The sequence below is a fragment of the Triturus cristatus genome, chromosome 5_2 (assembly GCF_964204655.1).
Source record: "Triturus cristatus chromosome 5_2, aTriCri1.1, whole genome shotgun sequence".
Taxonomy (NCBI): Eukaryota; Metazoa; Chordata; class Amphibia; order Caudata; family Salamandridae; genus Triturus; species Triturus cristatus.
In genome coordinates this window covers 761,842,209-761,854,568 of record NC_140588.1, presented here as the reverse complement: position 1 = coordinate 761,854,568, position 12,360 = coordinate 761,842,209, and positions in this window count along the sequence as shown.

Below are 12,360 nucleotides of genomic sequence, written 5' to 3'. Positions count from 1 at the left end.
TTACCCCTGCAGACAGAAATGACATACCATGTCATAGGGACTATACTTTCACAGTTAGGAAGTTACTCCCCAGGGGACATAGGTGGGGTGCTATTGAAAGTGAAGATTTTGATGTGGTCTTGGTGCTGAAAGCTTAAACAATATCTGTTTGTGACTCACTTCCAGGTTCAGAAAAACTACAGGCCCTTCAGATGGCTCATGTAGGCGATGGTTGAGAATTCTTAACTGCGGAGGTGGTCCATTACCTTACAGGTAATAAACTTTACAGGGGAGTGTAGCCCTGGAACGGACCACTGCAGTGCTGATGGTCTTTCCAGTTTTTCATGCCTTAGTGATTAGAACTACCAGGGGGGTGAGTAGTTCTCACAACTTTCAACTATGGGGACATATGTTGGACATGACAGGCTTCCCCCAAATTTCTGCCTTCTACCCTCCTTTTTCCTGAAATCTGCCTTTGTTGGCATTTGTATTCTGTGTACATTACCAATGCTAACTAAGGCCAAAGTGCTTGTGCTCGCCCCCATAAACATGGCACTATTGGCTTACACCTGATTAGTACATTTCATTTACGTGTAAGTCCCTTGAATATGGTAGCATTGTTACCCAGGGCCTGTAAATTAAATACTACTGTTGGGCAGTGGCTCTCAATGTGCTACCCACTAAAAGTCCTAACTTTTGATGAGGAGCAGGTCGAAGTGCCATTTTTGGACTCATGAATTGTAATTATGTTCAGGGGTGTGTTTATTTCCAAGTGTATTTTACAGAAACAATGAGGCCAGTGCTTTAGATATGCATGAGCAAAACACTTACACAGTGAGTAGACCAGACAATGCAACAGACATTTCTAAATTCATATGACTAAAAGTAGATAGCCCATTCCTCAAATGATCATAGGGTTCCCAGTCCTTGCGATTCTATTCTTGGGATTTACATTGCGCATGGCTACTAAACCGGCCTCCCAAAACTGGTAAATCACGGCTCTAGGGGTTAGTTGCCTGCTGAATAGCAGAATCAATAGGTTTTGAGTTGCTTCCTGAAGCTGACTTCCAAACTCTCAAGCCTAATGTGATCAGGGAGCGCGTTCTAAAATTTGAATACCAGAATTACAATGGAACCCTTGCTCTTCTTGCTTTCTTGACCTTAGGGACAAAGAGTTACAAGCCTTTGGATGAGGTAGGGGCCTTTGTTGTGCATGGTGCAGTGTACCAAACAGAGAGATTTAAATTGTATCCTCTTTTGGATTGGCAGCCGAGAAAGTGCTGGCAGAGTGGGGACCGCAGATGTTCATTTAGGAATATTAACAAGTATGTGTCCTACTGCATTCAGTACTACTTGCAGACAGATGGTTACATATTTGGGACTTCCTAAGTAAAGGGAATTCCCATAAAAATTTATTTTTTTTAAGCCCTCCACTACCTCTCTATATGCATGTACAGGGAGCCAACTTAGTATTTTTCTCAAGGTACGAAGAAGTCCGAAGCAGCAAGCCGCTAACTTCTTGGCATGAATTTTGATGGATAGCCTCTTGTCTGTCCAAAACCCTAGGGTCTTGACTGCTGGGGCATGGGTCGGCGAGGGCTCCTAAGTTGGCCAGCCAGGTGAGCTCATTCCACAGGGATGGCCTGTTTCCTACAACGAGGACCTCAGTTTTCTCTCCGTTCAATTTTAAACAGCTGTCTGACATCGAATTGGTGACATGATTAAGAGATGCTTTTATTTGGTGGGAGGTATACTTGATGTTGGCAGACAATGAGATAATGAGTTGTGTGTCATCTGTATAGGAGAGTAGTGCAAACCCATGGCTCAGTACTATATATATATATGCCAGTGGGCGCACATAAAGGTTAAAAAGGGTCGGACTCGATGATCCCTCGGGCACTCTACAATTTAAAGGATAGGTTGCGGAGCTTGAAGAATCTTCTTGGACTTGGAAACTTCTCTGGTCTAGAATGCTAGATAGCTATTTAAGGGTGATATCGTCTATTCAAGTCTCCTTTGATCTTTGGATAAGGACCAGATGTGACACCATGTCGAAGGCTGCACTTAGGACAAGTAGGATCATTGCTGCTGAACCACCCTGATCCAGGAAAACCCTCAAATCTTCTGTTGCTGCTAAGAGGGCAGTCTTGATACTGCTACTGGATCTGAACCCTGTTTCAGTAGGGTGCATGATGTCATGTGTTTCCAGGAAGGTGGAAAATGGTTGTTCACATGTTATTTCCAGATCTTACTTACCTTGAGGAGGAGTGATATAGAGTGGTACTCTTTCACTAATAGTGTGTCAGTCGTGTTCTTTTTTAGAAGGGGTTTCACCGCCGCATGTTCCCATGTTCAATGGGCCATGCTGCTATCTAGTGAATGATTGATGATGTCTGTCAGTCCTTGTAGGATGATGTTTCCTCATTTCTTTAAAATGTCTGGGGGTGCTGGGTCAAGAGGTGACCCTAATTTAATCGACTTTAGTGGCTCCTTAGTAGTGCCAATACTCCGTTGAGGAAATGTAGTTAATATGAAGTTGGCTATTACTATATCCGCATTGGAGATATTTTGAGTAGAATTTGAAGGGAGGGTTAGTAAAATATTTTTCACTTTCCCCAGGAAAAAGTTAGCTAGCATGTTACAATGATCATCAGAGGGTGTAAGCCCTCTTTGGGTCTTACCAGGTTTCATAAACAGTTCGACCAACTTCAATAGTTCCTTTAAGGAATTTGAGGCATTTTCTCATTTGGTGTTAACGTACACTACTTTGACTTCTCTAGTGGTATACTGATATTTTTTTATAGATTGTTTTGTATGATGCCTTTGTATGCGTGTGTCCCCTTATGCCCACTGTAGATGTTGCGCCTTTTGAAAACAATGGCACGTGGGCTGTCATGCGCTGTATTTGAAAGCGCTTATTAGTGAGCGGCGTCTTTTAAAATGCTGAGCGTTCCCCCCACGTTTCATGTTCTGCGTGACCAACGTACCTTGAGCCTGGAGGCTGCGTAGAAGGTGGAACATTTATGGACATTCCTGGAGTGATGCTGTTATGTGTTCCCTGGTGAATTCCGGACGTGTCAGCCTCCATATTTGATTGCTGGCAAGTGTGCGATTCCTGCACACTGAAGTTGACGTCATGATGGGAGGTCGGTTTGATTGTTACTACTTCCATCTCCTCAAGGAAACAACATAGATTGACTTTTGGAGGTCATTTTGCTGGATTGGGATGGATTATGTAGTCTTATATGGGGAGTGCGATTTTTAATGTATGCCTTCTTTGCACTCGACGTATTTATTTTCATCACGGCGTTCTGGTACAGCTTATTCAGACCTCTAATCTGTAAAGATGAACTGTCCAAGGAAATCACGAAGAGAATGAAGTTCAATCCAAATAAAGATTTATTCTTTGTATCAGCAGATCATGGGAGCACTGCTGTTCTCCAGGAACCACGACTGTTGAATGTCAGTTCAACAGTTGTTGACTCCGCTGGAAAACCGCACCACGAGAGATGCATCTTCAAACATAATCGTGTTTGAATATACACTCACCAGTAACGTTACAGTAAGTCGTGGGACAATAGGTGGAATCACAGGTGACGCTTGTGAAGAAGTAGATGTGGCAATTGAAAAGGATAATTCAGAAGTGAAAGCGTTGTCAGGTGAAGCACCTAGAGGAAAATGTGAAACAGTCATAGTCATGTGCAGTAGAACTCTTGCAAATAAGTATGCCCTTGGCCAGTTCATGAGAAATTTTAACAACAGCTCTCTTACTCCACCACCCTTTCTTTTCTAAGAAAAGTGAACCTTTTGAAGTCTTGACAACTTGAAAAGGCAAGGAAAATTTAGAGTCCCCTTTCTTAACCTTGTTGGAATTCTTAAACAAGACCCAATCTCCAATTTGAAAATCCTTTGTGATTGAAGAACGGGACGAATCAAAATATTTCTTTTGTACATTCTGTTTGATGAATAAATTTTTCTTAAGGAAGACTTTGTCATGACAAGTCAAACAGGAAGTATCATCTTTCTTGAGAAGTTTTATCCAGTTTAGACAAATGTTTCCATTTGGCTTTCTCTTTTTAAGAAGCCTGAAAGGAGAAATCCCTGTTGTAGAGTGAAGGGTGACTAGATAAGACCAATTTTTTTTTCTTAAAAACAATTCAACAGGAAAGTTGCAAGCTAAAGCTGATTGTATGACTTCTTTTATAAACCTGTTCATCCTTTCGATGAGCCCATTAGATGATGAGGAGTAAAGAGCCACCTTAAGATGTTTCATATCATGAGCTTTAAAGTAATCTTGCATGGTTGTGGAACAAAAGTGTGAACCATTGTCTGTAACAACTTCTTTGGGAGATCCTTCTGATTGAAAAACTCTATTAAGAAACTTTATAACAGCAAGAGAATTAGTGGAATGTGCGGGGGCTCCACTCCATGGCACGGTGGCATAAGGTGAATGCCTACTTGGTCCGTAGAGGGGTTCAGATAGCATTCCTACAGGAAACCCACCTTACGAAGAAGGAGGGCATTGCCCTGCAGCGCCGATGGAGGGGCCAACTGTTCTACACCACGTACTCTGCATTCGCTAGAGGGGTACTGATATGGATACGGGCGGGGACTCCCTTTCAGGTAACCCGACACATAGCAGACCCGGAGGGGCGGTACGTAGCGGTGGAGGGTAAACTTAGGGGCAAGCACATTGTCCTAGGGAACATCTATGCCCCTAACGTGGACCAGGCGACTTTCTTTGCGCGTCTCTCAGGTGTGCTGGCTGGCTACCTTGCGGGCCCGGTGCTGTTAGGGGGTGACTTCAATTCCATTGCAGATACCACACTAGATAGGTCGCACCCGCCACTGCCCGCGTCCCCGATGCACCGACTGGCGAAAACTAGGTCGGATTGGCAAGACAGATGGGGCCTGACTGACGCTTGGCGCGCTCAGCACCCGGCGGAGAGGGACTATTCGTTCTACTCCGGCCTCCATGACCTTCATGTCTGACTGGACGCCTTCCTGTGTTCTTCTTCGGTCCTCCCTGCGGTGGCTGGGACGGAATATTTAGCGCGCACCGTCTCCGACCATAACCCCCTACTACTGATGCTAGGCTGGATGAACGAAGTTCCGCAGATCCCGTCGTGGCGACTGCGGCCGGACACGTTAGACGATCCACCGTTCCGGGTGGCGCTCGGAGAAAGGATTGGGCACTACTTCGCTGAGAATGACGGCACTGCGGCCTCCAGGGCAGCGGAATGGGATGCCTTTAAGATCGTGGTGAGGGGCCATTGCATAGGGAAGTATGCGGGGATACGAAAGTCCTTGCTGGATGACCTAGACAAAGCCGAACGCGCGCTGAGAGAGGCCGAGGTGGCGCGCCCCGGCCGCCCCGAACTGCAGGGTACGCTTTGTGAGGCGCGCGAGGCAGTGGCGGTGGAAGTTGAGCGACTTCGTAGCTTCGATTATAAAACGTACCTGACTAAAACGCACGCCGAGGGGGATAAGGCTGGGACGCTGCTGGCCTGGTTAGCGAATCCTACTCGACACAGTCAGCCCATCTTAGCTTTGCGGGACGGGGAGAGCCGTGTAGGTACCACGAAACCAGCCATCTTGGACGGCTTTCGGTCCTATTATGTGCGCTTGTACAGGAGTGCGCTTCTAGCACGGGGCGAAGAGGTAGAGGCGTACCTGGACGAGTTGCGTCTACCACGATTGGACCAGGAGCATGCAGACACCCTAGGTGGCCAAATCGAATTGGCGGAAATCAAAGGAGCTATAAAGCGGATGGCCCGTAATAAAACTCCGGGCCTAGACGGCCTCCCCATAGAGTTTTACGGTCAGTACCTGGAGCAACTGGCTCCCCGGCTTCAAACTGTCTACAATGAGGCCAGGGACAGAGGACGGCTCCCGCGCTCCATGCGCGAGGCCATAATGATCCCCCTATTAAAACCACGCAGAGAGAGCGCTGACCCCGCGTCCTACCGGCCCCTGTCAATGCTCACTACCGATTACAAGATCCTCAGCACCATCCTGGCGACCAGACTGTTGCGCCACATGCAAGAGTTGATCCACAAGGATCAATCTGGGTTTATACCCACCCGCAATACCACCCACAACATCCGGCGGTTGATCAGACTGGTAAATGATCCCCCGCCCGAGGCGCGGATGCCCCTAGTACTGTCGATCGACATTGAAAAGGCGTTCGATAGCCTGGAATGGGAATACCTGTTCAAGGTGATGCGGAGATTCGGTCTGGGAGATAAGTACATACACTGGACGAAAGTGCTCTATTCCTCGGCGAAGGCACGCGTCAAAGTGGGTACGTTGGTCTCACAGCAGTTTGAGGTAGATCGCGGCACCAGGCAGGGTTGTGCACTATCCCCCCTGCTGTTCGCATTAGCGATAGAGCCCCTGGCGGCTATGGCTAGACTGGGCAACCATTTCGGCGGGCTGGATTTTAGAGGGCACCGCCACTATATATCGCTATACGCAGACGACCTCCTTCTCTTCCTGGAGGACTCCGACAGTGCGGTGAGGGGTGCGGAGAGGCTCCTGGAACGCTTTGGAAGAGTGTCTGGTCTCCGAGTTAACTGGAGCAAGACCTGCCTGTTCCCCCTGCGGCACGCGGAGGCGCAGCCCCCCGCTTGCCAGTCGATTAGATGGGAGCCTCGCTGCCTCGACTATCTGGGGGTGCACATTTATCATGATGCCCCGGACTTGCTGGAGGGCAACATAGGGCGTTGCATCCGGGCCCTACAGGGGTGCATGTCTTTCTGGGCTACCCTGCCACTGTCGGTGGCGGGCCGCATATCCCTACTGAAGATGATCGCCTTGCCCCGCTTGCTATATTTCTTCCGGACCCTTCCAGTGTGGGTGCCTGGAGCGATTTTTAAACACCTCAGGTCTCTAATAATATCCTTCCTGTGGGGTTCGGGCAGACGCAGAGTAGCGCTCACGACGCTGACCCGTCCAAAGGACGACGGGGGTCTGGCGGTCCCAAACTTCGAGCTCTACTACTTGGCCGCTCAGCTGCAGTCTTTCACGCAGGAAATAGCGAGAGTATACCGTGGCCCGGAGAGTGAGAGGGACACTGGAACTCCCCGCCATGTCCTAGCTTACATCGCCCTCCAGCAGAGGCTGGCACCTGGGGATCTGACTCAAGAAGAGCGTACCTTCCGTCTATGCTGGAATAGCTCGCAGAGGAGAGCTGGAGTCAGACACCCATATGCGCCCGAAATCCCACTGGGCATGGTGACGGCACTCCCTCATGGGGGTGATTGGTCGAGGCTGCAGTTATGGGAGGAGGCGGGCCTGCAGATGTTGGGGGACCTGTATGACGATGGTGTGCTGTCCCCGTTCCAGACTCTGCGGGATCGCTACGACCTCCCGAGAGGGGATTACCTCTTGCATGCGGCGGTGGTGAGGGCTATACAGGCGCACTGGGGCGAGGGCCTAGTTGAACCTACAACGACACAGGTGTGCCAATATACGATGATGTCGGCTGGCACCTTTAAGGCAGTGACGTGCCTTTACTCGCGGATGGTGAGGGAGACACTCCAGCCCCTAACTGCATTAAAAAACAAGTGGGAGCTGGATCTGCAGGTGGACATCCCTGACACCACTTGGGCGCAATTGGTGCGCAGAGCCAGAAAAAGCACGAGAAATGCGCGATTCCAATTGATACATTTTTATGTGCTCCATAGGGCATACCTTACCCCAGGAAAAATTAGGAAATATTTTGGAGCCGCGGAAGCTGCGTGCCCTAGATGCAATAGAGTGGGAGCGGACCTGGTCCACATGCTGAGGACCTGCCCAAACCTGCAGGAGTACTGGGAGGGGGTCGGCGACACGTTGAATGACGTAGCAGATAGGGACCTACAATACGACGCGGCCGTTTGTATACTCCACTGGTTCCCGCACACGCCCAAGAATAAAATGTCCAGCAAGTTTATAGACATGGGCCTTCTCCTAGCTAAGCGAGAGGTGACGAAAGGGTGGAAGTCGATGGCGGGGCCTACACACCGGCGATGGCTCAATGAATTTCTCAAATGGGCGGCTAGCGAGAGCACACTCAGGTACCAACTAGCTCACCGAAAACCGGACGACCGGGCTCAGGCGGCGGCAATGGTATGGGAGGTGATGGTGCAGGCCCTGCGAGATAGCCCAGCCAGTGGGGAGGAGGGTGAGAACTCTGAGGAAGCAGCGGACGAAGTCGTACCACTGGCCCCCCTGCCAAGCACGCACGATTAGGGATTACTCCATTTTTCCTGTTACCCGCCACACATGCTATATGTTCCTGACCAGGCGCAATCGGGAGGGCACTAGGGAGGGGTGGGTGGAGGGGGAGTTTCCAAGTTTAAGGTTTGCTGAAAGTAGGTTGTAAGTTCTGTAGGTATTCAGGGGAGCAGAGGGACAGCGATCAAAAGCGGGCAGCGGGGTTCTTCACCGGAAGTATGCTCCTGACAGTTTCGTATTAATGTGCCATGTTTCTATATGACGCCGCCCGGCCTCTGGGATGTGGGCAGTACGGCTGTGTATACTACACGGATTAATGATTAAGGGGAGGATGGGAAACCTGCATTATTGACATGCATCCTGGTTGCTGTAAGCTGTACTTGGTCCTGCAATAAAAATGGTTTGACAAAAAAAATAACAGCAAGAGAATTAGGAGAATCACAAAAGTCGAAATCAACCCATTTGGAGTGATAGTCAATGAGTGCAACAATGTAGCGTTCACTGTTAGGAAATAGATCAAATGGACCAGCAAAGTCAATTGCAATTTTAAGCCATGCTTCCTCAGGTAAAGGTACAGAGTGAAGAGGAAGTTTGTTGATCTTCCAATGTTTGTCGGAAAGTAAACAAGTATCACATGCATCAATCCACTGAGTGACATCTCTATCTAAGGCAGGCCACCAAAAATGTTCTTTAAGTTTTCTAGAAGTCGCTCCTACTCCTAGATGTCCCTCATGAGCAGATTCAAACAATTTGATGCGGATAGAAGAGGGAGGGATACATTGATCTCCACGCATTAAGACATCATTAACAATAGAAAGATCATCTGAAACGTGAGCATATGACTTTAATGAAGCAGGAAGTGAACGTTCTCTGGGCCAGCCAGAAATATTCATGTTCCTGACTGCTTTCAAAATTTGATCATTATCATATGCTTGAAACCAATCAGATTGTGACAAGATGGGAAAAGTGGACATAGAGTCATTGATGGATGCCACCACACATTCTACTTCATCAAATTTTGGGTCAGGAAGATTGTCTTTTAAGGGAAGTCTAAAAAGACAATCTGCTCTGACGTTGAGTCCACCAGAAATATGTCGAATGGTAAAATTATATTCATGTAGCCTGAAAAGAATGTGTACCAATCTTACCGAGGCTTTGCCAGTACCATTACAGTTGAGTAGATGCAATAGGGGTTTATGATCACTCAACAGTATAAAATGGAACCCCATATGTAACGTTTAAACTTTTCAACGGCCCAGGAGCAGGCGAGTGCCTCTCTCTCTATTATGCTGTAATTCAACTCAGCAGAAGAGAGAGACCTGGAGGTAAAACCTATTGTGTTTTCTTTTGCACCAAACCATTGACATAGCACAGCCCCCAAACCCAATTGAGTGGTGTCTACTGAAATAGAGCATTGAACACCCGGAGTGAAAGAAGACAATGCTGGGCGAATCAGTGATTACCTTTTTGATAAGGTTGAAAGAAATATCCAACTCAGGAGACCATACAAACTTCAAATTTTTCTTTAGAAGATCACGTAATGGTTGTATAATCTGTGAATAACCTTGAATTAATCTTGAGTAGTATTCCGTCATGCCCAAGAAGGATTTTAGAGCATCTTTATCTTTGGGTATTTGCACATTAGAGATGGCCTGGGTAAGTGAAAATGTTGTCTTGATACCGTTTGAGGAAATAGAGTGACCTAAGTAATCAACCTCTGACTTAAAAAATTTACATTTGTCTTGACCTAAGGTGATGCCTGCATCTCTGAAGCGTGAAAGAACTTCTTTAAGTGTCTGAACGTGTTCATGTTTATTTTTTGAGAAAATTAAGACATCGTCTTGGTAAGCCTGAACAAATTTGATATTTTTTAGTAAACAATCCATAAACTTCTGAAAGACGCTGGCCGCAGAGGCTAGGCCAAATGGTAGCCTTTGATATTTATAGGCTCCAAAAGGGGTAATGAAAGTTGTCAAGCTAGTAGAATGGAGAGACAGGAGAATTTGATGGTATGCGCTACGAAGGTCAAGTAAGGTGAAATATGTTGACCCGTTGATACCAGTTAGTAGGTCTTGAATCTTGGGGAGAGGGTGACAATCAATGAGTATATTTTGATTGAGGGTGCGAAAGTCGGCACAGAGGTTGATACTGGAATCTTTTTTCCTGACAATCACAATGGGACTAACCCACTGAGAAGAATCTGTTGGTTCAATAATACCTTCTGAGACCATTTTGTCTAATAAATTCTTCAAGTCATCTCTTACGCTAAGGGGAGTGGACCTGAGTTTATGTGTAACAGGTATGGCGCCTGGCTTAAGTTTAATCAAATGCTCACATTTTTTAATTTTACCTATCTTGGTATTAAAAGCCTCTGGAAATTGTGTAACAATGTCATTAACCCCTTGTGTGCGAGTTTAATTCCCGCGCTGTGTGGGAGAAATAAACGGTGGGTGGGAGTACGACGGATCCCGGCCCTCATGCGCACACGCCCACCGTAATGCACGACGACCGGGAGCCGTCGTGCGCACACAAGGGGTTAATCATTAGATTGGTATAATCTGAAATAGATGAAATTTCGAAATCATTAACTTGAACAGGATTGTCGGATCCAGGGACAAGTTTCAAACCCATTTTTGCGAGGTCCTGCCAGCCTACTATGTTCTTTCCTCTTATGGCAACATATACTTTGGTATTAGTGTGCCTACCAAGACAAGAGATACTTGACACAAAAAATCCAAGCATGTCTATATCTTTGCCTCCGTATGCTTTAGGAATAATATCTAGTTTTGAAAGAGCTATGGAAGAAGACCATAATTTAGCAAACAAAATGTCGGAAATTATGGTAACAGGGGCACCTGAATCAGCCATCATGTCAATTGACGTATAACCAAACAGAACTACACATGTTTGGTCTTTAGCACGTTCATGGTTAGTTAAATCCTCACAAGAATCAATGGCTAAAATTTCCTTTTTTAACAAGATTATTGGGAGATAAATCTACGGTATTGATATTCAGATTCTGCAATGATGACTCAAGGGGAGCAACATCGAGGGAGGAAACATTTAAGTCAGGATTTTGAAATTCGTGTGAGGAAATAGAACCAACATGAATAGAGCGTTTGCTTCTGCAAACAGAGCTAAAGTGCCCTATTTTATTACAATTTGTACATTTCTTACCTAAAGCAAAACAAATGGGGCTATTACTAAGATGTGATCTAGAGCCACATCTGTAACAAATAGTGGTAGGTTTCCTTTGGAAGGGTTTGGGGAATTTGTTCTTGACAGCAATAGCATTTACAGACATATCATCTTGAACAAAATTAATGGGTGAAACATTTTCATTTGCAATACATTTTGAGGAAATAAGGCTTCTCTCAATGCTTTTAGCCATATCAATGACTTCTGATAGGGTTGGATCCCTACAGCTTAAAATACGCTCCTGGATTTTCTTATGATAACAGCTATACACGAACTGATCCTTTATATACATATCCAGAGAAGCACCAAAATTGCAATCAGCTGATAATTTCTACGAACTGAAATGAATTCTTCCACAGTTTCATTAGTATTTTGTTTTCGTTTCATAAAGTTAAAACGTTCAAGCATTACGTTTGGTTGTTCCAGAAATTGTTTGTTAAGTCTCTGAATAGCGTCAGTAAAAACATTCCAACCATCACCATTTCCAGGATGAGGTATCCTGGTTGGTAAATTATCAAAGATCTGACGACTAACATCTCCCAAATGGCTATGAAGTATTGCTCATTTTCGTTTGACTGAATATTCCTCAACATCAATGACAATCAAATAGCATTCAAAGCTGCGAAACCATATCTTCCAAGATTTAACAGGTTTGCCATTAATAGGAAGAAAATGGTTTAAATGTACAATCTGTTGATTGCTTGCCATGTTAGTTAGGTACTATCAAAGTATAGAGATTGATATTGAAGGTATGACGTTTTATTTCCTGCTATTAACAAGTTAAATAAATAGGAGCTGGGTCCCTTTAAAGTGCTGGGACTTAGTCAAATGTTAATCTCCTTTGAAATTCTTTTAGGAATCAAACCTTAAAGTTTAACAAAGTACATACCATGTCAGAGGGTTTCCGATATGTGAATCAGCTGATTTCCATGAGAAAAGAAATTGAAATTGAGCGATGTGTTA